Here is a 26,020-nt window from a genome sequence, read left to right on the forward strand (position 1 = left end):
TTTGGCACCTTTTGGTGACCACTGACACTAATACAATGATCAGTGCTAAAAATATGCGCTATCACTGTACTAATGATACTGGCAGGGAAGGGGTTAACATCAGGGGCGATAAAAGGGTTAACTGTGTGCCAAACAATGTGTTTTCTCGCTGTCGGGGAGGAGATTTTACTATGGGAAGACACTGATCCATGTTCCTGCTCTGCAGGAATGGCAATCTGCCTTGTTTATCGCCGTTCTTGCTCTCTGCCTAATGATCAGTGGGTGCCGGCGGACATCAAGTACACGGTACTCCCATTGTGTCTAATCGCAGCAGGAGTGGGTCGCTGGTGGTGCGCATGCACACCCCAGTGCAGAATCAGGTACTAGGTATGTGCAGGATCATGTATAGGTACATGATCCTGCACAGGGGAGCCATCTTGCCACTGTATATATACATACAATATATGTGACAATGCCTTACAGATCAACCCAGTTTGCCTACGTTACTAGTTGTCAGTACTAAGTGTACTGATGCATAATGGACATACTGGAGGGAATTAACAAAGTTTCCTATGCCATTAGGCCAGGGCCATCTTTAATATCGATATGACCCTGGGCAAACATGTTCTTGGGCCCTCCCAAATCCACTTATTAGCTATTTGCAGGCAGTGTGGGCTCAAGGGGCAGCTACTTTGGGCCCCACAACAATGACTGGGCCCGGGGCAGCTGCCCCTTTTGCCCTGCCTTAAAGACACCCCTGCATTAGGCCTCATGCACACTGGGTGTTTTTTCTGTTGCTCCTAGGGGCTTCTGGCACTTTTTTTCCTGCCTCTAAATGCCCCTGCATGTTATCTTATGTGTCCATTCACACATAGGTGTTTAGAGGAGCTTAGAGGTAGGGGTGTTTATAGGCAGGAAAAAAAAAACACACTGCCAGCGCGTCCAGGAACAGCGGTGTTTTGGAAGGAAAATGCTTGATGCCTGTAAATGTGCCTAAACACATGTAAAATATTATTCTGGCCGATGAAGTGAAATAATACCCAAGAGCTTGATGCGCCTAAACATGTTACAAACGTTTACAGGCATCAATCATTTTTTTCTCCCAAAACATCGCTGCCAGGAGGAGAGGCGTCTAGGAGAGATAACAAAATGTCCAGTGAGCCTTATAAGGGTGCAGGAAACTGACGTTAGTGGCATGCACCACATTAACATACACAGATACAACTATTTCAGGTCTCTGCTCCATCCACAAATGTTTCTATTTCAGAGTGAAATGCACTCCTGTGCCTAAAGCTTCATAGCTGTGTACCTTCAGTGTTAGATCTAAGTCACTGCTGCCTTTAGCTGTTAGTTTTATGAGATTTGGTATGAGATTTTTAGTGATGTCACTACTGTGTTGACTACTGTTCTCCTTGCTGGAGACTCTTACATGAGGAAGCACCACCCTGCCTTGAAGAAGATGGCTAACTCCCTCAGAAACACAGTGCAGAACAAGGCATGGTAAGTCAGTAATAGGGAAAGATCAACTGAAGTGAGACCACAGGCAATGCTGGTAACCAGTCTTTTCCCCCTATTGAGTTCAGGTGCTTCCACTGATATGTGTTGTTAATGACACAACTTGCAAAAACATTTTAAACAATTGTGCTCTTCCTACCTTTTGCCAACAGTCCGAGGAAGGCCCTATACTGTTCCAGCATGACCGTGTTAACCATTCACCAAAGCCAGTTCCAAAGAGATATGGTTTGAGAAGTCTGGTGAGTAGGAACTTGAGATGCCTGCACAGAGCCCTCACCTCAACTCTACTAAACATCCTTAGGATAAATTGGAACACCTATTCCAACCCTTTTTTTGGGAGGTATGCAATATTCATAGAATAATTCTGATAAATATATAAAGGGAAATAGTCTCTTTCAAATAAGTTCTGGAAAGCGAAGCAGGGCACAATTTTTAGTAGACTTGAGAGTCAACACTGCCATCATGGGAATTTGATGTCAGTGCAAATGGCATGGTAATGGGTAATAGTAATGGGTTTCCATGGTATGACGCATGGCTTTAAGCAGTAGTTCTAAGAACCAGCGCTGGAGGAAAAGCAGAAGCCACAGCACAACCCTAAATAAATAGTAATTTTCAAGCTGATATGGCATAAAGACAATAAAGCATTGTTTTTAGTGTATTGTTTTATACTCAGGGTTATAGAGTATTCATCCAGAGTGTAATATCTCCCTTCTTTATAAATTTGCTCAGGGTGGTTACCTTGGGGGCATTCACAGTATACGTTTTTCCTTGTAGGTTTACCTACCTAGGGATTGAAACTGTGTGTACACTGAGCTGAGTGGAATTTTTATGAGATAGTTAAATGAATCATATCGATAAGAATTCAGACATAAAAGACTCATTTATTATTTTGATAACGAGTATCAATCAGTTCCCAACAGTAAAACTGTAAACTATGTCAACATTTAAACTAGTTAAAAAGTGGGTGAAAACGTAGATTGTACACGCTAGGACTGTAGCATAAAGTGATAACCCAATGCTAGGACTGTAGCATAAAGTGACAACTCAGCTATGCTAAGGAAATCTGGGCAGGGTTGAAATAAGACTTTTCCACCACTTGACTTGATTTTCAAGAGACACTAAGTTAATTATTGATAGATTTATTTATTTATTCCTTATAAATATTGATCCTTGCTTTCCAGCCTAAAAATTACAAATCATGATGGCAATTTGGGCTTAGCTAACTATGGAATGCAAAAAACATTGATGATTTGTAAAGTGTAGAAACCTAGATTTCACATCTAAAAACAGTTGAAAATAAATCAGCATTAACTAAAACAAACAGTTTAAACCATGTTGGCTGATATTTATGGCCTATACCTTATATGAAATGTGAATTGCTGCCCTCTTTACAGTAGAAAAATAAAGATTAATGCTGACTTATTGCCCTGGTTGCTGTTTGGTTGTGTTCCTTAATTTTTCTCTTGGTCTTACTTAAAGAGGTGTTCCAGCTGTAAAAAAAAAACTACAAAATACTGTAGCTGCTGACTCTTAATAGATAGACGCTTACCTGTCCAGGGAGCTCGCGATGTCAGCACCCCAGCCGATTTTCGGATCAGCTGCCGGGTGCTGCCATCACCATTCACTTTAAGGGAAACCGGCAATGAAGCCTTTTGGCTCCGCATTCTCATTGGCTCGGCGGGGAAGGAGAAAGGGGACTGAACTTCAGAGGGACGGCACCGCAGTGCTGTCTTCCAGAAGTGGGAAAGGATACCTGTCAAAAACAGGTACCCGTTCCCCCCTCCCCCCTGAAAGGTGCCAAATGTGGCACCAGAGGGGGGAGGAAGCAGATGAGCAGGAGTTCCACTTTTGGGTGGAACTCCACTTTAATTTATCAAATTGAATAGAGTAGGGATTAGATTAAAACAACAGATTTGTATTACTGTCCTATAAAGATAGATATGTGTATATAGCCAGTGGTTTGACTGGGAATGGAGAGTGAGAGAAACACTGGCTTCAGCTGCTCTCTGTAGCTGATGCCCTGCAGTGTTGAACTAATTACCAGCTATATCAGCAAACGGGGATCAGGCAGCACTGCACTGTGGGAACTGTAGTTCGGAGGAGAGAGACTCTACTGTAATCAAGATATTTTGAACTGCATTTCCCAGAGGGAGATAACCAGGAGAAGGGGGGAAGAGATGCATTTTCTTAAGCTGTACAGGACACAGCTTCCTCTTGGCAGCTTCCTCTTGCTACGAAGAAGACCAGAGAGTGCACATTGCTGTCCAGTGTGCACCATCACTGCTGCATATCAGTGGCCAGAGCAGGGTAAGTGTGGCTAGAAGAGGAACTGCAATATCACTGGGACTGGTGAGCTGCTGCTGTGGGGATTTACTATCTGCTGCTAGATAAACTAAGCCTATTAGGAACTGACCATATGGGCCCTTGTAGCCTTATAGCTGCCTGAAGGCTTGACTAGGACTGTTCTTATGTGCACCAATGGTACAATTGGGCACCAACGCTAGCCGGTTAAATAGTCAGGACAAAAGACTGTCCCTTTACAGCTGCTACACAGAGACCTTCACCTGTTGTTTATGCTAAGAGGTACCTCTCAGAGGACATTACACCATATCCTAGCCATTCCCCTAGAGTTTACTCTATACTAGTTATAGTATTATTATTATTCACATTGCAGTTATTTGTTTATATACACTGTTTAGTGCTGACTTTGCTGATTCATGAGTTAATCCCAGTCTAGTGGTACATAACCCTATTCCAAATTACATTGGCACAGTAATTATACCATCTAGCAGACTGTGTCTGAACCTACCTTCATTTATGCTCAAACAACCATTTATTTTAGCCAGTACCAATAAATTGAGTTAATTTACCACTTAACAGTCTTGTGTCAATTTTCTGGTGCTAATTCACAGCCAAGTTGTTATCTATACTCGTGTTCTTATAAGTGTTTGCCGCAACTTTCATTGAACCAAGTTGTCAGAAAGGCTGAGGGTGTTCTTTCTTGGGATTGAGGTGCACAACATTTATCAAGTGGCTCCTTCGGGAGAGGGGGAGCCCTATATGTAGATTGTACACTACATTTTACTTCCCATGTAGCAACATCTCATAGGTTTTTACAAAGCGAAAACACATCAAAAAGTGGGATTTTCCTGATACCAAATTCCCAGAATCATTGTTAGAATTGTTAGAAATAATATTTATTTATAAGAATTCCTTACACATGAGGAAATTACTATTGTGCATAAATCTCTGTGCAGAGCAAAAAACAAACGCTTTCCTATAGAAATATATAATCATACATTAATCAAAAAGAATAGTACAAAATGCAATATGGAACGGCGCTATAACAGTGTAAAAAACATACAATTGTATATAGCAATAATATGTGTCTCTCCTGGTATAAAGTGCTCTAGTGCGTCAACTCATATAAGTGCATGTGCAAACAATCATAATAAAACTGATTAAACAATCTAAATGTGAATGTGCAAAAAGTCCATGATAAGTATCGCACACCATCTACAAAGTGCAATGATGAATCGTAGTCCCAAAAAAAATTATATTAAAACCAGGAAGAAATGTGTAGACAAATGTCCAAAATATAATGTGCAATAGTGATGGAAAAAGTCAGTTTACTCGTGAATATAGCGATCCAAAATTGTAGTGACAACAGGTGCAATCTCACAATCAAACATATACATCATTCAATATATCAGCTACTGTATATGTTAAACCAACTTTTTGTTATTGTCTGTTAGGGTCCTTTCATACGAATGATCCAAACAGATCCGCCTGTCAGTTTTTTAGGCGGATCTGATCGGATCCTCCATGCATCCCTATTGAGCAGCGGATGTCAGCGGAGACATGTCCACTGACATCCTCTGCCATCCGCATCCGATCATGTCTGTGAAATATGGACGGATGGAAACCCTATTTTCCATCCATCCAGGGGATCGGATCAGATGGGATTGGATGAGAGTGGACAGGCGATCCGCTTTCATCCGATTCCCCATTGAGAGCAGCGGGGCTCTGACACCTCCCTCTCCGCACACAGAGCACACAGAGTGGAGAGGGAGCTGTCACCTGCCTGCTCAGCGGGGATCAGTGTATCGATCCCCGCTGAGCAGCACAGAGTCCGCCAACGGAGGCGGGCCGTGTGAAAGGAGCCTTATTCTGTTGGGAAGATTCACCAGCTCGTGATCATTGTCACTACGAGAGAAAGTAATTCAATTTAAAAAATCAGTTGTGTCTGTGAAAGAAATAGTGGGGAAATTTCCAGTGGTATTGTTCTGGTGACAATTTTCTAAGATAGGATTCAACCTACTTTGGAGAGATTTCCAGTCGGACTCTCCACTCACTGTTCTAGGCATTAGATTTACATTAAGTACATAACTCAAATGTAAAATGTGAACTAATTATGCATTACTTTTAATAACAATGTGAAAATCTGTGCAATTTATTGGCAATTTGGTGCCAACTGAGAGAAAAGACAAGAAACCAACAGTTTGCTGCTCTTTATGTCAGCTGGAACTGAGCAACGTCTGCAGTTGGTTCCAGAGCTCTACCAAGATGAGACAGGAGGAGCAGATGGTGTACAAATGACTTGGCTCCGGGGGCATGGCCTGGCGCATTGGGGGCATGGCCTGGCGGGAGCCCAGGCTGAGGTTATCTCTCTTATACCACCATAGGACGTTGATGTGCGGCACCAGGGATATTTCCTCTCTTCCTTCCATGGTGTACCAACTACATTGTTCCTACCTGTGGCAAGCCTGAACTATCATTCTCCTCCAGATGATACTTCAAGAGCCTACAGGTAAAGAAAAAATAAACAGTTGTATATTTTACTTGTATGCATTACAATATCAATTCTGCTAGTGGAAATACACCTAAAGCCTCCAGGTGATTCTTCAAGAGCCTACAGTTAAAAAAAAAAAACAACAACAATTGTATATTTCACTGGTATGCGTTATGATATTATTTCTGCCAGTGAAATTACACCTAAGTTTGGTTAAAAAAACTAAAAAAAAAAAATGGTACTGACATTGAATGCAAAGTTAACCTTGTTCTGCTGGCTGCTGTCTTAGTTGAAATCCGAAGTTCTCTGCGCCCTCCCTCCTTCTCCATACCCGCACATCTGTAATCTTCTGGTGCTGTGAGGCTTAATACAATTGTCTGGACCTGTCACAGGCACTTGTCAATATTGCTGGCAATGTCTGTCCTTTCCATCTTCTTCCCTATTCATCGAAGATGTATTAGAGTTCCCATCAATGAAAAGCGCTGTGCGAATGGAGGAGGCAGGCTTTTCATTCACCCCTCCTCCATTCATAAAGCAATTTTCATTAATGGAAGCTATAGTACAGCTTCTTATATTTTATATATATATATATATATATATATATATATTATATATAAAACTCTATTCAAACTTGTTAATATATGTTATTAATATTATTATTATTACTATTATACAGGATTTATATAGCGCCAACATTTTTCGCAGCGCTTAACAAAATGAAGGCAGACATTACAGTTACAATACAATAATATCAATATATGTATATATATATATATATATATATATATATATATATATATATATATAATGGTGAATATATTTATTAGAAAACTTGTTAAGATATGAAAGAATATATTTATTAGTCAAATCATCTTTTTGGAGCTGATTCAAAAGAAGTATGACTGGGATTGGGCAAAAAAAGGAAAGCAGACAGTTCTTTTGTACATCTCTATAACGAGACCTTGCTGTGTGATCTGGGGGATTCTCTTATAGTCCCTGTGTCCACCTGGGAGGCATACTACGATCACCCAGTTCACTCTATCAGTGTTTTTAATATAAGTTTCTCCCTTTTTCGTTTGGGTCCTGAAGAAGCTATGCTTACGGTGAAACGCATTGACCTACGACCTACAGAGGTTATTTTCAAAAATCCCCAGTTGGGGTTTCTTCATGACACCATCCCGATTTAGCGAGGGTGCCAGGATTGGCCCCTTTGGAGGTCATATGTTTTACATGTTTTGTGTACTGTTGTTAAAATGTTTTTTTTTTTTTGAAAAACATTTTATTGAAGTTCAACTCTTTACAACCAGAATGAATAACATAACCATGTGTGAAAGTACAAAAGGCATTATGCGTGCAACATGGCATTTCCTAATATATAACGGTCACAACAATTAACCTGAAAAGATGTTCGAGGAACTACACTGAAAGTAGGTTTGGAAGGGGTATAGATGACTTTGGTGTAGGTATTCCTGATTTTCCTTAATAGTAGTGTGGGGAAGGGAGGGGAGGGAAGGAGGGGGGAGGGAGAGGGGGGGGGGTGAGAAGGAGAGGGGGAAGAGATAAGTGCAGGGGGGAGGGGGGATGGAGAGAGGGGGGGGCAGGGGGGGGTGAAGGAGGGGGGGTGGAGCTAGGTAAATTATAGTGTAAGACCAGTAAAAGCGGTACAAGGTGGGTTCAATGCCCACCTTAAGAAGTATACAAATAAGTACATTAAGCACGCACCATTATAGGCCACCGTCTCATCTGCCCCATTTAACAAGAATACCAGAAATCACCTGTCGCAATGCTGGCGAAAGGGTGCTGACGCTCGACTCTCCTGCAAGTAAACGTGTGTGGGAGATAGGAGCGCTATCCGCCTAAATAAAGGGGTGAACGTTAAAATGTTTTTAATGCATTGATGTGTATTCCATGTCATTTGACATAATTTTAATGTTTTCTAATAAACATATTCTTTGATATCTTAACAAGTTTGAATAGAGTTTATTATCTATGCCAGTAAAGTCCTCCTGATACAGGACGGGGTCCTGTTTTCCTTTTTTCCTTGTGTGTACGTTTGGATGTGGCAAAATTAGTGGTCAATATATTTTTTATCTGAACAGCCATTGATTGTTATTACTGTCCCTTGTTATGATTTTGTATTTTTTTTTTGTATTTTTTTTAACTAATATGAGTACACCATGTATGAGCATGATAAAAGAGGATCAGCTAAAATGAAAATGATACCACTACAGAAAAATGATGCCTAGCAAAGTATTGCAATTTATATATAAGGCTAGATTCTGGAATTTGGGCATTTAATCTGTAAGATTCAACACAGTTACAATAAAATGATTTTGCCACACTTGAGTGTTAGATGGAAAGAGTGGCCCCATATATTGCTCCCTGGTTGGTGTTTGAGCAACATAGACAGTAAAACTGTCAAGCTGACTGTTGTTTATTCTGACCCATAAAAAAATAAGCTTTCCCTGGTGATACGGTATATCTGGTAGCTTTCTGAGAACTGACGTGTGTATCATAAAACAGAAGCTCTGAGTCAGGCACACATGAGTGCAGGCAGTGAAGTGTGGCAGGCACACGCAGACTGGAAGCCACTCAGCCAGTACAGAGGAATGCAAGATCTGCTGGAGATAGGGACTCACAGGCACACAACTGCCCCCTCTAGGTCTAGTTCTAGTGCTGCTCAATGTACAAACACTCAATGGATCCAACAATATAGGCTCATTGTTAAATACAGACTTTAACATTTCATTGAACAAAACAAACCCAGGTTGTCATAGACGTGTGATGACTACAGTCTAACTGTCGAGTGATTATTTTTTAGTGCATATCAATGCACTGGAGCCAGCTTATCTTTTGAATATCTCTGGAGAACATTAGAAATTGAACATGAAAATTAAGCTTAGAGAAACAATTGAGTGCCTGATGTAACCAAAATCAGAAGATCAGTATTCAATAACACCTCTCTAAATAATTATTAAAGTATGAGATAGGAGCTGCTGATAAATCATTTGCAAAATTATACGCAGTCCCTGGAATTCATAAAAGTTGCTATAGATACTTTTTAGAACTATGTCTTGCGGTAGAACAAGAAAGGTCACAACTTGCGACAGATTATTTGCAAATCTGACTGAATTGTGGCAAGCATCTCTTTGAAGAAGTTGAGGGAAAAAATGGAAATGTATCAAATATCAGTTATAGAGGAACTTAAAAGAGAAGTATGGGAATGTTTTTTTTTTTTTTTGAATCATACTTACCTAGGTGGATGCTGCATCTGTCCAGGGCCGTCTTTAATATGGATTGGACCCTGGGCAAACATTTTCTTGGGCCCCCCCATGCAATTTTGCTCTTCTCCAAAACATCCCAAAAAAACAAACAAAGAAAAAACAAACACACACATAGACTTATCTAAACAATATATTTAGTGTCCATTCACATTGATCCGACTCGTCCTCACGCTCCCACTGTGTAGTACAGGAGCCGTTCTAATAGGAGCGACACAAGTCGCTCCGACTTAGAAAAAGGGTCCTGTACTGCTTCGGGGTGACCTGGAGGCGACTTGCATAGACATTCATGTTATGAAGTCCGTGCAAGTCGCGCCGAAGTCGCGCTGCACGCGACTTCACAGGTCGCCCCCCTAAGTCGGAGCGACCTAATGTGAACGGAGGCTACACTTGGATTTTGTATATACTTTACATTCTTCTATCAATCATCTTATCATTACTCTTGAACACACACTTTATTGATTGGAATGCATCTTCAGCATGATATTCTGTTAAATGTGTTTCATTTTATTATGAACATTGTTTTTTATTTTTTTTATTTTTCATTATGTCTCATAATCACTAAAATGCTGTGCAGATTTCACATATAACAAGGCAAGCTTTTTATATCCAATTATTTCTGTTATTATTAGAAAACTATTTTTTACAGCACTGGAGATTTAGGAGCCTTGCCCAGTAGGGTCAACTTTTCCAGTTGTTATACATGTTATGTCATTTAGTCAACTGCTGTGTGCACATAGCATTATTATTAAGCACTTTGGAGGTAGCGCCACATTTATTTTATTTTTATCAGTGATATATGTGGAGACTGCTACCTGTTTTTTGCACATTTTGTTATTTTTCTTCATTTTGTTAGTGTGTTGGTGTGTGCATACATTTTTTATTTATTTATTTATTTTTTAATGACTTTGCTACTGCTTTAGTGCGGGTTTACACTTCAGTGATGTCAGACATGGCACGTGATTCGCACCGCACTGCTATGCAAATCACATGTGATGTCTGTGCATTGCAAATTCAGCCACACAGATGATCGCATTTGGACCAAAGTCATGCAGGAACCCTTTTTATGGTCTGCACTGGAATCAAATCGCATAGGTGTTCACACCTATGCAATCCGATTCTTGTCCAAATTGACAGTTCGCACTGCGATATGTGAATTAATGCTGGGGGTGTCATTAACTTTGTATTGACACTCCCAGCAGTTTGCATATGGCAGTGTGAACTGCCTATGAGTTGGGTGCGATGCAGGAACGCGCAGTGGATTTGCAGGGTTCCCGCATTACACTGCACCAATGTGAACAGACACTTAGGCCTGGTTAACGTGTATGCAAGTTTGCTCAAGCACAACAGCCCATTTATTTGAATGGGCTGCCATACCTGCATTTCACGCAAAAAAAGGTGCATGCAGCATTTTAAAAATGTAGTGGCTTTTGCACCATGCGACTTACCTGCAGTTCCTGCATCCAGCATCCGCAAATACGCTTTGTTTTTTGATGTGTAGCCTACGCATCTAAAAATGCTGCATGTTTGCAGAAGGTGAGAAATCGCATGGTGCAAAAGCATGATGTGCTTTCAGGGCCACTGCATTTTTAAAATGCTGCATGCACCTTTTTTCTGCTGGAAATGCAGGCATTGCAGCCCATTTAAATGAATGGGCTGTTATGCCTGCAAAAACCCACATACATGTAAACCAGGCCTAAAAGAAGCTCATCAAGCAGTGCTGCATTTTACTGTCTGTGTGGAAGATGTCAGCACAGTGCTACCAATGGTTTTGTGAGCCATGATGCCTGTTCTCTAAAGAAAAGCCACAGCCCACAGCCAGGTGAGAGTTTAAGAACCTAATATAGGGAGCCAGGGGAGAAGAAGGACCTACCTGGTCCTGGTCTGCTGAGCTCCGCTCGCTCACCATCCATGGGCTCACACTTGCACGCTGACATCGGCTCCTACCCGAGGTCTCCTGAGTCGGGTGCCGATGTGCAGGCATGGCATGGGGCGGAGTCAGAGCATCATTGGAGCTCACGGTCCCACCCTCTCCTTGCTCGAGAAATGTACAGCACAGCACGCTTATGCAGGCTGTTGGCTGTGTGGACTGGAGTGCTCATTTTGCGGTGGGGCTCTGTATTTGCGGACAGCGCTAGCTTAAGGGGCAGCTGCTTTGGGCCCTAAAACAATGACTGGGCCCTGGGCAGCTGCCCCATTTGCCCTGCGGTAAAGACGGCCCTGCATCTGTCCCTCACCGGCTCTTAGACTGAGAACCGAGCTGAGGCGAACCGAACGATCAAACACCACTGATCGCTCGGTTCTCACCAATTTGGTTGCATTTCTTTATGAATTTGTTGCAACAACAGTGCTCCACAGTAAAAGTGTTGTAAATAAGAAAATACTTGAATTTGTTGCAAGCGTCAGTACTAACAATGTAAATATTGCAGAGTATCTCCGTTGAATAATGAGATGTACAACAGAATACAGACCTAATGTGTTCTACCTATTTTATGCATCCAACTTCTATTACCTTGCACTACTGATATTGAACAACAGCTACCCTTTTCTGTCTGGTAAGGAGATGCATCTCTCAAGAACTGTAATTTAATTATCCTACGCTAAATCACAGAACAATGAAAAAAAAATTGCAGGGTTTTCCTGAATTTGGTGCAAGGCTTCCAACTGGATACATACCACCATAAATGTGTCACAAATGCCTTACTGAATCGCCATCATTATGTAGAAAGGACCAGAAAGCCTGACTTGTTCCATAATTTCACTTTATGTGAAAGCTTAGTTAGGGCTTAAAAGGGCACGTTTAACCTTGTCACCCCTCTGACTTTTCAGAGAGCAGTAGACAGCCAGCTCGGAAGCAATATGTCACCTCCTCACTCCCTGTTTTGACCCACAAAAGCCCACAACTGCATGCATTACACACTGTTTGCAGGGTTTTTGTGGCGTGGCCAAATTCTCTTGAATGGGATGTGTTTGGTGGCAGTACTGCCTGCTGAACATGACATGGAATTAAAGTTTTGCCCTGGCCACGAAAAAAGCATAACAGCCACTGCATGTGTGCAACTCACTCTGGCTGTCATTGCAGCTTATAGGGGGCTGTTGGGGCAGCCATGTATTTTTGCTAATTGTGTGAATGATCCCTTAAAATGGTTTAATGCCTTGTCTTTTTGAACCTTCAGTGGTAAAACAAAATACATATAAAAACATACTTTACCTCAGTGTATCCCAACCTTTTTAGAATTCTGCACAATTCTGTGGCACACCAATCTGAGGGCTCATTTACACCAGGAAGTGCCTCCAAGAGCACATGGTTTTTTGCATGTTCCTGCATGTTGCATTTTTATTGGGCTGCTCTGTGCTCATGAAACATGCAAAAAAGTTGCTGGCATTAATTTTTAAGCATGCTGCACCAAAACCTATGGTACTGCGGTATGACGCATACTAGTGGGTGCCAACTTACGTGCATTTGCTAGATGCACGGGGGTACCATTAGGAATTAATAGCACCCTTTGTATCTGCAAAAAGCAGCTAATTTTTGTGCAGTGCGGCAAACATGCAATGTAAAGTTTAGTATCCATAACTTCTGCTTCAAGCTTGTTTCTGCTCTCTAACAGGTTCTACCTGGAGCCCCCAGATGGAGGCCAAGTGCAGTAACAGCAATATATTGTAACAGATGTCCAGCAATACACAACAGGCCCGGCAGGAAGGGAACCTGACCGGGAGCACTCACAAGATCTAACAGCATCTGACATGAGCAGCGGAATGCGGCCTGACCCAAAGGAAAAGCTATCCAGGTTTGGAGTAGTCCCTGTGTTTTCCCTACTCCTCCAGGACCTTTCCCTAGCTCTTTGAACTGTCCCTGTCAGACAGGTGACCCATTTCTACTCTTGCCACTCTCAAAATGTTCGCCAAACCCAGGAGTCAGGGTCTTAAATAGACAATGCCTGACCTAAGATGGACATCAAAGTCACTTGGGGTGCCAGCATCCAATTGGATAGCTGCCTCCCTTTGACTGAGTAAATCATAGAGGAACCAGGTTCCCTTCAACTCCCTCCTCCTTCTGCATTGTTGCTGCAGCAGCTGCAGTGGAGAAAATAGACTGCACCTGCCTACACGCACCCAGCTGGGTCTTTCTTATTCTGTGTGTGCTCGGCACTGTGCATAGGGTAGCATGCAGAGTGTGGAAGTAGGCCCTTCTCACTGTGTTACTTGGGTGCCAGTTATAGGGTGCACAAACCTAGGGTGGCTGGGGTCCTGAGCAGTGTGCCCACTCAGGTGCCATGCTAGAGATGTGCATGTGCAAGAATCATTATTGTGCTCATGGCACTCATGTACAAGGAGTTATAGGACTTGTAGTGCATGCTCCCTAACTGTAAGTTCAGAGATAGGGCACTGTGTGACCTGCTGGCCTTCGTGAACATCAAAATATGTAACTGCTGGGCACAAACATGAAGCAAAAAATGTTGTGGGACATGTTTAACTGCATGCTTACAATGCCGTAAGTTAAATGCAGGTTTGAGTTAAAGTGCTTGTAAAGGTAAAATGGATTCTCTGCATTAAGTTAAAAAAAAACTTTTACATGCAGCCCCCCCTAAATAATTACCTGCGCCCGATCTTGGGCCAGTACTGTGCACGTCTGCAGCAGCTCTTCTCTAGGCTCTCACAGGCTTGGCTGAGAGCAACAGCAACAGCAACACTCCTGCTGCTGTCAGTAAAAACCTGTGAGCAAGGGATGAGGTCAACTTGGGCTGTGTTTCTGAATAGATGCAAACAGCCCCCTCGATGGGTTCCTATCAGGGGAAGACTGGGCCAGGGGGCAGGGGGGCCACTCTGATGCCCTTTAAAAAGGCTGCACCGCTTCTGCCACAGACATGGCTAAAGCATTCCTAGTGAAGAAAAGTGAAAAGTCCCCACTGCTGACCTACTGAGTGTGGGATGAAGACAAGGACAGAGTGCAGGCCTCCCCCCCCCCCCCCCTCAGCATGGATGGAGTAAACTGTGTCTGAGCAGAGGCTGGTTCCATGCCCCACCGGAGACTCTCCTCCCCCAGGCAGCCCTGACCGAGCTGTCCCAGCTACCCCCAACTGCCCCCTGCTGGACAGGTCTTGAACCCAGATTTGGCCGGTGAGTAGAGAGTACCTGGAATCGGGGTCAGGAGGAGACAGGGAAGAGGGAGAGTAGCTGCACCATGGGCCTCTGGTTTGTACTTGCCCCCTGGGCCGAAAGTTGCCAGTCAGCTCCTGGTTCCTATGGTGGGCGCTTGGTAGGGGGAGGAGCTGGGAGTGCTGGCGGGAGACCCGAGAAGAGGAATATCGGGGGAGTATCATGCTTGTTATTTTAGTGAAAAAAAAGGGAAAGTTTAAAATCAGTTTAAGCCGGTCAAAGATGGATCAAATCTCTGCTGGTTCAGCAAGGATCAGCTGGTTGTACTGAAGTCGATCCATTGTTTGACTTCAATACAATCAGCCGGTCAGAATTTTTTCATGTAACCACTGTCGGTGGCTATGGCCTCCAGCAGTGATGATTGTATTCTGCTGGTAGGGAAGGCTCCCCACTAGCAGAACACAATAGCCTTGCATAAGTGATTCCTGTGGTGGAAGGAAAGAAAATTGCATAATCTATGGGCTGTTTTATACCTACATTATACAATATCAAATTTATTTGAAAAAATTGTAACTCAAACCTTGCCAACCTGTCACAATCTGATTGTACAATATTCTTTACTGTTTACCAACATCAAAGTAGCGCATGATCCTGCCTGAACTAATAAAAGTAAATGGATTGTATAGGTAGACACTTATGGCCCATATACACGATCAGAAAATCGTACGAAAAATACCGCTTTCGATGCGATCGTACAATAATCTGATTGCTAGTACACAGCTTTCTAGAGCCAATCATGAGAGTTCATCTGATATTATCTGATGAGATAAGCATGAACATTTTTCTTGTATGATACCAGATCGTACTATTTTCATTTAATCAGTACAGTTGTAGTTTGAAAACACAATACAAATACAATACAACACATTAGATCACTTCCGAATATTTATTAATTCATTCATTTTTTATTTATTTCAATATTAGACTAGCATACAAAAATGAAAATGGAGGATCATTCCTCCGATAACCTCATTGTGTGTATAATTGTGTTTGTCAGTTGTATAATTCTTTATGCCCCATGTTTGTTATCTAAATGAAACAAAAAAGACGCAGCTCTTGGTCAGCTGCAAACATTTTGAACAATTTTAATACTTTTTTTTTTTTTAAATCACTTTAGGTGAAAAAGTAGACTGGTGCAAACCCTCCCTAAGTGCTATCAGAAAGGGTTAAGTTTGGTTGGACTGACAAGAGGCCTTTGGAATGCATTCTTTATTTTCCCCTGAGAGAACCTCTTGCATTGCAGCATTCTGACCTTATTTTATGATGGTTTATCTGTGGTGCTGGGCTGTGATAAAAGTTTATGAAACAGGAGGCGTCACCAGCAGCAGAGGCTACATCAAGCACTGAATTTCTGTTCCCACGCTGATTATGATCTCGGCATCCTATAAACTCCACATATATATTCCTATTGCAGTAAGTGGGGCTTTTATACCCAGCCAGAGACTCATTTTTGGTCTTATTAAATGTAGCTCAGAGGTTACTGACTCATCCCAGGTCTTTTCAGTTGATATGTCTCTTTTAAAGCTGTCTAAATGGTTCAAAGTGGAATTTAACTTGAAAACACACACATTTCATTCCCTTATACTTTTGCTTTTTTTTTTGATGGGCATTTGCCCCATGCCCAGTAGGACAGAGGTTCCACCAATATATAATATATTATATAAACCAGGCACTTTTCGTTTACAGTTTTGGATAGGTTAGAACCTCTGTCAGAATTTATGTACTAATTTATGACTAAGGCTTATGTAAGAGGCTGAAACGTGTCAATTATTACAGGTATTGATTTCTTTTAATGGATGGATCTAATAAAATTGTATATGTTTTATTTTTGAGACATCGTGGTGCCGGATTTCTTTTCTATTTGATTGGTCGTTTGAATGCCTGAGTACTGGGGCTGTCCGAGCAAGAGTCTCTATTTCATCCTGTTTATTATTAAGGCCTATTTTGGGGTAGCAGCACAATTTCAGGGGATAAAATTTATGTACTGTCTGTTTTTTAGGTTTAATAACACTATTTGTACTCAGGGACTTGCTGGATGGCACACAGAAAAGTGTGTTGCGGTGTCTACATTTTGCATAGCAGCATAACACACCTAGGCAGCACTGTGCAATGTGTTTGGATTGTACTAGAAAATGTATTTGAAATCCTGCGTGCTGCTATGTGCATACAAACTAACATCCTATTTGTGAATTGCTCACACCTTCCACATTCTCATAAGCATGTGCATAAATCATAGACATATATAATATAATGTAGCACACCCCCTTAAGGGCCACAGATGAATCCTGCACAGCCAGGCACACCAAGTTTTCACAGGCATACTTGAGACAGAGAACAGTCCGTGACATTTTTTTTTTTTGTTATTTACTTTCAATTCAAGCTTATATTTCATATACAGATATCTGGCACAGCGATGGGTGCTCATTTTGCACCCTGCTATGCCAATCTGTTTATGGGTTTCTAGGAGAAGTACAACATTTGGACCCAGAACCCCTTTGCTAAACATCTTGTGTATTATGGGCGCTATATTGATGATGTGATCATCATTTGGGACGGTTCATTGGATGCAGTGGATAATTTTGTGTCCTACTGTAATGCCAATGAATTTGGCATCAAGTTCAGGCATGTTGTTGACACAGAGATGGACTCATGGTGGTTTATCCCCATCCGGGGGTCCTGATCTGCGGCGCTGCGAGGTATAAACTGAAGATTTACTGGCTGGTTCTCTTCTATCAGAGGGACTATTTCTATCTTGGACCAAGTTATCCAAGTATGTCTCTGCTCCCCATTGGTTACCGCCGTTTGGCCTAGTATGCAGACAAATACTCTGTCTAAAACCTACCTACAGCAATATATCTCTCAGACTCGCCTCTGCAGATCATCCCCCTTATTTGTTTGGTACCCTTTTTACCTCGTCTTTTGTTGATACTCTGGCCACTGTGAATACCATATCTGCCTGTATAGGGAACTTGTATCCTAATAGCTCCGGAAGAAGCTTGAATTTTAAGCGAAACATGTAGGGCATCTGGCTACATGAACCTTCCCCTATGTGCAAGTTGTATCCACTCCACCAAAGGACGCTCTGTGTTGCCCTTGACAGCGGCTTCGAGTCACGCAGGACGTAACGTATAGCGTCCTTATTTACCATCCTGTTTGTATTATGCATTTTGTGTAAACTATTTGTATGCTTATGCCCTCCTGGCATGGTATATCTTGTCCTGTTGTAAATGTATTTTGACCCACCAGTATTTCTCCCTATTGGGGGTTCTGTCTCTTGATTTTATGACAATCAACAATAAAAGTGTTTTAAACAATAAAAGTGTTTTATTCCATCTCCCTCTATTCTTTCACTCTTGACTATTTTAGGATGTGGCACATCGCTTTTCTACTTTTCTGCGCCCCTATTTTTGCTGCAATAGCGTTGGCGTACTAGACCTGTTCTAACATGTTGTTGACACAGTTTCCCTGGTGTTCCTCGATCTTGAACTGTCCTGGACTCAGAAAGGGAATATAGTGTCCAGGACACATTTCAAGGAAACCGCTGGCAATTCCTATCTACACCGAAGGAGCTGTCACCTCCCTAAATGGAAAGATAATATTCCTTTTAGCGAGTTCTTTCGGTTGCGTAGAAATTGCACTTGATACCCAGGAATATCTCTTCCTGGCAGAGGTCCTTATTGATAAATTTATGGAAAAAGGATATGATAGAGAGCATGTCCAGAAGGCACGAGACCGTTATAGGGAAGCCTGCAAAAGTAAGAGGTCCAATATGTTACCCAGGGGCCCAGGAGATATCACGTTCATTACTGGGTTCAATGACCAGCATTGGGCCATCAAAAAGGCCATCTGGAAGCATTGGAATATTTTGGAACAGGATATTCCCCTCAGTCGTATACTCCCAAAAAGGCCCAAAGTTGTGTTCAGGCGTGCCAAGAATCTTAAGAGCTTGGTGGCACCGAGTAAGATCAAGGGCACATAACGACAGGTAAAGGACATCCCGATGTTCCTGAACATGTCAGGGTCCTACAAATGTAAAACAATACGATGTAAGGCATATGCGTTTATGGACCATGGGACCATGCTTGGGAGATGGTCGGGTTTTCAACATCAAGCAGTGCATCTGTTGTTCATCTGTTGTAGCACTCAATTTGTTATTTATGGATTGAGGTGCCCATGGGGTTTGTTCTATGTAGGGAGGACAGTTCGGACCATGCGCACCAGGTTTGGTGAGCATCGTCGCTACATAGAACAAAAAAAGACAAAACACAGTGTGCCTCGGCACTTCTGTGAGGCACATGGGGGTTGCACAGCAGGATTAGAGGTGTTTGGCATTGAAGCCATACCATTGTCTTTCCCTGAAGGTGAAAGGTTTTCAAGGTTGTGTATGCGAGAACGTTTTTGGATTTTTACCTTGAATTCTATGTCACCTGGGGGATTGAATGAAGAATTGGAAGTAAATACTCTTATATAGCATTGTCCATGTCTAAGTGTGCGGTGAGAAATAGCCTTTGAGCCTGTGTTTTTATATATACTGTATATATATAAAAAATTATTACATTCATTTTTTTAAATTTTTTTGTGTTTTGAGGCAATTGTATAAATAAATGCATATTTTATGATTATTTTTGTGCATATATATATATATATATATATACATGTCATAAAATATATATATATATATATATATATATTTTTATATATCCAGACTGATGATATGCCTGGAAATAGAAAAACTTTTTTAGAGTTTCAGAGAGTCTTTTTAGATTTTTTAATTTTATAATCTGTTATTGCCATTATAGCTACCTGTATATGCCTGCCCATGTTCCTGTGTTATGGGGCCTGTCCAGTTATGGCCTCTTTAAGTTGAAGGGAGGGGAGGGGCCAGTACACATATAATGCCATGGAGCATGGGTGGGGTTGTGATCTGAAAACACATCGTCATAGCAACAGACCAGGTCTGGCATCTTCTCCTTCCTATCCGCTGAGATCTCCTCGCTGCCACTGGTCTTCCAGCCGGGCCGATGTGCCCATGCGTGGTAGGGGCCATGCAGGTCGAGTAGGGCGCAGGCACGGTGACCGGAAAAGCCGGAGCATGAATCAGATCCTTTCCTTTGTCTCCCTTCCAGTCAGCTCTGCAGGACCTCCGGGTTCAGCTCCTCTTTTAACTCTCAGGCCCTCAGGTCGACCACCTAAGGCTGCATGGCAACTTCTACAGAGGAGGGGCAGTCACTTCCTCCCTCCAGGACCCCATTCTCCAGCAGGAAGGCCCTAAACACATGTGCCCTTGGCATTTATACAGTATCCCAGCATTTACCGAGGCACTTTCCTCTGCCATTTACCAGGGCTGTAAAAAATGTCTGTGTACTAATTTGTTAGGTTTCCTCCCACTGTCCTATATGCCTCCCTATTGGACCAGTGTGAAACACTTCAGATAAACTGAGCTGCACCTGAGCACCATGAGAAGACCTCGCTAGCAGATCCTGCACTCTGATGGGCAGAGAAAAATATAGATTTACCTGGCAATCTTTCTGGTAAGCATAAAAGATAAAAATCTATACTCTATCTCTAGCATCTACCTAGGAGGGAGCTACAGAAAAATCTACAACTGTGGCAGATTTCAGTAGATTGGTAATTTGTTCAAGACTGGTCTGCCTAGTAAATTCAACTGAAAATCTGACTGATGCTAAAAGAATGCTTCTAAGAGTCCCAAAATTGCAGAATCTACAGGTAACTCTTGCCACAGATGGAAATCTATTTACAAGTTTTTTGGCACAAGAATTCTGGGTCAAAGTTTTGTGAACCTTGGGTAAAAACGTGTTGAAGTGCATGCATCTATAATAAGAAAGATATTGCACCAATTTAACCCGCATGAAAGGTTTTCCAAGAAAAAGCCATTGCTGTCCAAAAATAAAATTATACCAAGACTACAGTTTGCGGCTGGTTAAAAAAAAAATACCTATAAGGCAATTGCATAATGTGCTAGTATGCATTGCATATTATGAAATACTGACGTGCTGTCACCTGTGAGAGGGCTCACATCTTTCTTCCGGGTTTGCGTGCTTCGGCTGTGTGATTAGTGGGAGACACAATGTTGTCACTCCTGAACATGCGTGTGGGAGCCCTCAGTTTTGGCACGAAGCTCTGAAGTTCTGGCATGGTATGCCGGACCTTCAGAGCACATGCTCCAGTGATGTAACTAGCTGCATCCAGGCTTAATATATCCCCCAAGCGGTGCATGAGGAGATATTTAGGATTAGGAGATATTCATTTACCTACAGGTAAGTCTTATTATAGGCTTACCCAGGGCTTTTTTTTCAGCAGGAACGTGGGGGAACGCAGTTCCGGCACCTCCAGCACTGAATGTATGTAATGAGAAGGGGTTCAGGGTCTATTGATGCTAGCTGCTGGGGGATCTATTGTTGCATGAGGGGATATATTTTTACGGGGTGGGGTGTTTTTTGTTGCTAAGGAGGTCAATTGTTTCCGGTGGGGGGTCTACTGTTGCTGGGGGCGGGGCTTATGTTGCTGGGGGTCAGCTGTTGCTAGGAGGGATCTAGTGATGCTGGTTGCAGGGAAATCTGTTGCTGCTGGGGGTCTATTTTTGCTGGAGGGAGGGGTACTTTGTTGGGGGTGGTCCATTGTTGCTGGGGGGGGGATCTATTGTTGCTGGCTGCAGAGGATCTATTTTACAACTTTTCTTGTTATCATTAACAAATTCCATACAAATGACTTAGTATTATAAATGTTACTTGGTTCTGTATTCTCTAAAAGGGCCGGTACTGGGAGAAGGGTAGGGGGTGGAACCAAGGAATGGTGCAGGGGGAGGGTAGGGGGCAAGGGGTGACTCGGAAAGGGGGAGATCCTGCACCTATTGACTGAGAAAAAAAGCCCTGGGCTTACCTGTAGGTAAAAATCACAAAACAGGCTTTACTACAGAGCTTTTTGGAATAATTTGCTGTGGGCTGATGAATCAAAAATTGAGTGGTTTGGGCAAACTAACAGTAGACATGTTTGACACAAACTGAAGACAGTATTTAAGTCGAAAAACCTCTTACCAGCTGTAAAGCATGGTGGTGGAAGCCTGGACTGCTCAAAATCATCAAGTCAGCTATCAATTCTGCCTCATATCCAAGTGTGCTTGATAAAAATGTGAGGCCATCTGTCCAAAAGCTAAAGTTGAACGGAAAATTGATCTTTGAACCTAATAAAAATCCAAAGTACATTAGCAAATCCACAGAGGAGGAAGGTTATGAACTGGCCTAGTCAAAGTCATGATTTGAATACTAGTTAAACTTTATGGGGGGGGGGGGGGTTCAACAGACATTCAATGCAATGAAACCCACAAACACTTGCGGGTTTCCTTGCAGTTGAGGAAAAGGAAGGGCGGGTAAGATGAGTATAAGAGGGTCGGGCGGGGAGAACCTGTGCAGAGACACTGTCAAGTTGTATATAGGATATCATTAGTGGTAGGTTTTAGTCATTACCATCTATAAATCTCACACATTTTTACAGCATTCAGGCCATTCGGAGACTAAACTGCACGGCCTTTGGTCTGCCTGACACGATGACTACATTTGTGTACAGAAATACACATTTATAGCAATGGTTGTTACCTGCCCATGAACTAAAATTCATACAATCTGTCATGTCTGTAAATGACTGCAAATTTAAAGGCAGAAGGGAAAAAAATAACATTCTGCCCCACAACACCACACCACACCAACTATTCCTTTATTTATTAGCTTTTATTTTCTTTTTTATCTTTTCCTTTTATCATTTAGTTACTTCTGATTCAGATAAGTCAAAATGAAGTAGACTGCTGACAGAAACGAATGTGCTTTTCTTTCATGGTCTGCAACAGCTGTGGAAACTTTGATGCCGGGTAGAGCACATAGACAGAGAATGTACAAAAACTAATAAATGCCTCAGTGTGGGGCTGCTGGCATCAGCACAGCCAACCTTCTCTAGACACCTAATAAATGGAGATTCCAGGACACTAGCTCATAAGGGAAGTCAGCAGGAGGTCACAGGGGATTCTGGGAAATGAACCATGGTAACATATTGGGAGCTATAGTGCACTAAGAGGTTCTTTCCTCTTTAATTTGGCACTGGCAATGCTACGTCTGTGTTAAAATACATTCTTTGGAGTCTGAGACACTAGTTCACTCATACCCAGCAGGGTCACAGCTTGTTTTTTTAATGAAACCTGATGGCTGGTTGCTATTTTTAATGCCACAGTTATTACCTACCTCGGGTACTCCTACCCATAACCTGAACTATTCTGTCTATACCAGGGGTCTTCAGACTTTCTAAGCAAAGCCAGTTTATTATCCTTCAGACTTTTAGGAGGGCCAGACTGTGGCCATTTGGAGTGTAAAAAGTCCCAACGTCAGTAGGAAAAAATAATGCTCCATTGTTTGTTTCAGTGAGAGTAATTGTGCCCCATTGCTGGTGTCATTGGGAGGAAACCCCCTTCATTGGTGTCAGTGAGGGGAATTATGCCCCTTTGTAGGTATCAGTGGATAAAATAATACCCGAAGGACTGGATAAAAGCAAGGCATCTGGCCCCCCCAAAACTGCAGCTGCTGACTTTTAAAAAACAGCCACTCACAGTGTCCTCACCCCAGTCGGCCTCGCCCACTGTCTTCGGTCCCTGGCGCAGGCATCTTCACTATGGGCACCCGCTGTCACAACTTGTGGCTTCACAGCCAGGTGTCCAGTGTGCATGCACGAGTCACGCTGGGCATTGTGAATAATAAATGCAGTCTTCTGTCCCAAAAGACTGCAGGGTGGAAAGGGGTGGAAAGGGAGGAGAACTTCCGCTCAGAACGGAAGTGGGAAGCGGGTACCTGTCAAAATTGCCAATTGTTCAAGAGGAGCGGGGAACGTGTCCTTAAAGTGGAACTTCCCCTTTTTGATGGGGCTCCGCTTTAGGTCATTCTTGAAGTGGTAGTAAACTGTACTTTTGTATTTTACCTACAGGTACGCTAATAATAAAGCTCACCTGTAGATTAAATAAATATCTCCTAAGCATGCACCATTTAGGAGATATTCTAGCAAGCAGCAGCTGGTGACTTCACTGGAGCATGCGCTCTGAAAGAATAGCATACCCTTGCCATTCCTTCAGAGCTTCCTGCCACGGCCGTGACTCCTGCGCGCATGTGTGGGAGTGACGCCATTGCGGCTCGGCCAGTCAAGTGTCCCCAACCCATGAACCTGGAAGGAAGACCGCTGGAGGACTTTGTTTCAAGGTAAGTCTTTCATAATGTGCTAGTATGCTAGTAGAATATTATGCCTTTACCTTGCAGGGGGAAATCTTTTGTTTTTTAAGTTTACTTTTAGTTTTTCCACCTTAAGTTATTCTTCTTTTGCTCCTAGTCTCCTCTAAATCTCCAAATTCCTTTTTTTGCTGCTGTGATTTGATATTCTGTTAGAGGGTGGCTACATTCACTCTCCATGAACTCACTGTAATGTAGAACATTTAGTCACCCTCTCTTGCTCATTTCCAAGATGGGCTATGGGATTTGTAGTGTACACAGAGCAAACAAATATGAGAGAGAAAAGTATAGGTTTGGGAGCTCATGGAGCACATTACAAGCAGGCAGAAAAATACCGTAAGAGTCAGTTTAATGAAAAATGGATTACAGGACCATTAGCACTTTGAATTTTATTCGTTGGGTGAGTGGAAGCCAGGGAAGGGATTGGCAGAGAGGGATGGAGGACACTGAACGGTTGGTAAGGTGGATAAGTCTTGCAGCAGCATTCATTATGGATTAAAGGGGGGATAATCTATGTAAGGGTAATCCCATGAGGAGGGAGTTGCAATAGTCGAGGCGAGAGATAACCAGGGCGTGAATTAAAAGCTTGGTGGTGTCATTGGTTAAAAAGGGCCGTATTCTATCGATGTTGCGGAGGTTAAGGCGGCATGATTTGGACAGGGATTGGATGTGAGCCTGAAAGGACAGTGCAGAGTCCAGGGTTACCCCTAGCACCCTGGCATGTGTGGAAGGACTGACAATTGTTCCATTGATCTTGACAGAGAATTCTGGGGAAGGGGCACGTGGAGGAGGAAATATTATGAGCTTGGTTTTAGATAGATTCAGTTTGAGGAAGTGGTGAGACATCCAGGCTGATATGTCTGTTAGTAGATCAGTGATGAGGGAGGAGACTGATGGGGTGAGCTGAGGGGTAGAGAGGTAGATTTGGGTGTCATCAGCATAGAAATGGTAGTGGAAGCCATGGGAGGCTATTAGCTGGCCCAAGGAGGAGGTATAGATTGAGAATAGTAGCGGTCCAAGGACAGAACCTTGGGGGACCCCAACAGTAAGAGGAGTTGCAGGGGAGTAAGTGGAATTGTAAATGACACTGAAGGTGCGGTGAGATAGGTAAGATTCGAACCAATGGAGAGCACAGCCACGGAGACCGAGCAAACTGAGTTTTTTGAGAAGGAGGGGGTGGTCAACAGTATCAAAGACAGCAGAAAGGTCCAAGAGTAAGAGTATTGAGTAGTGATGATTGGTTTTAGCTGTTAGTAAGTCAAGGAGGTTATTCTCAATGAGGTGCTTGTTCAGGCGGTTGTAGACTAAACGTTCAAGGAGTTTGGAAGCAAAAGGGAGTAAGGAGATGGGTCTTAAGTTATTAAGATTGGAGGGGTCTAGTGAGGCTTTCTTTGGTATGGGAGTTACTAGCGCATGTTTTAGAGAGTTGAGGAAGATGCCATTGGAGAGGGAGAGGTTGAAGATATGAGTTAAAGAGTGTAGGATAGAGTCAGAGAGTGGCCGTAGTATTTGAGAAGGAACAGGGTCCAGGGGGCAGGAACTTAGGTGGGCATTAGAAACATTTTTAATGACTTCCTCTACAGTAGTTGGGTTAAACAAGGGAAGTATTGATTGTGCAGGAGGACACGATGTGTAAGGTGAGGGAGATATCTGTAGTGTAAAGATCTCTTCACAAATTGTATCAATCTTATTTTTAAAGTGATTGGCAATCTCTTGGGCAGTGAGTAAGTTAGTGGGTGGAAGTAATGGAGGACGAAGTAGAAAGTTGAAGGTGAAAAAGAGTTGACGGGGACTGTGTGAGAGGGTGTTAATGAGAGTGATTAAGTAGGTCTGATTGGCAGTGCGGAGGCAGGAACTGTATTTTTGGAGGGTAGATTTATATTGGCTGAAATCTTGCTGTGTCTTAGTCTTACGCCACAGACGCTCAAGAGCGCGACTACGTTTTTTGAGGCTTCTGGTATTGTCTGTCTGCCAGGGTTGTAGCGGTCGGGGCCTGATTCTGTGTGTAGTGAGGG

Source organism: Pelophylax lessonae, assembly GCF_965119305.1.
Source record: "Pelophylax lessonae genome assembly, chromosome: 3".
NCBI classification, from domain to species: domain Eukaryota; kingdom Metazoa; phylum Chordata; class Amphibia; order Anura; family Ranidae; genus Pelophylax; species Pelophylax lessonae.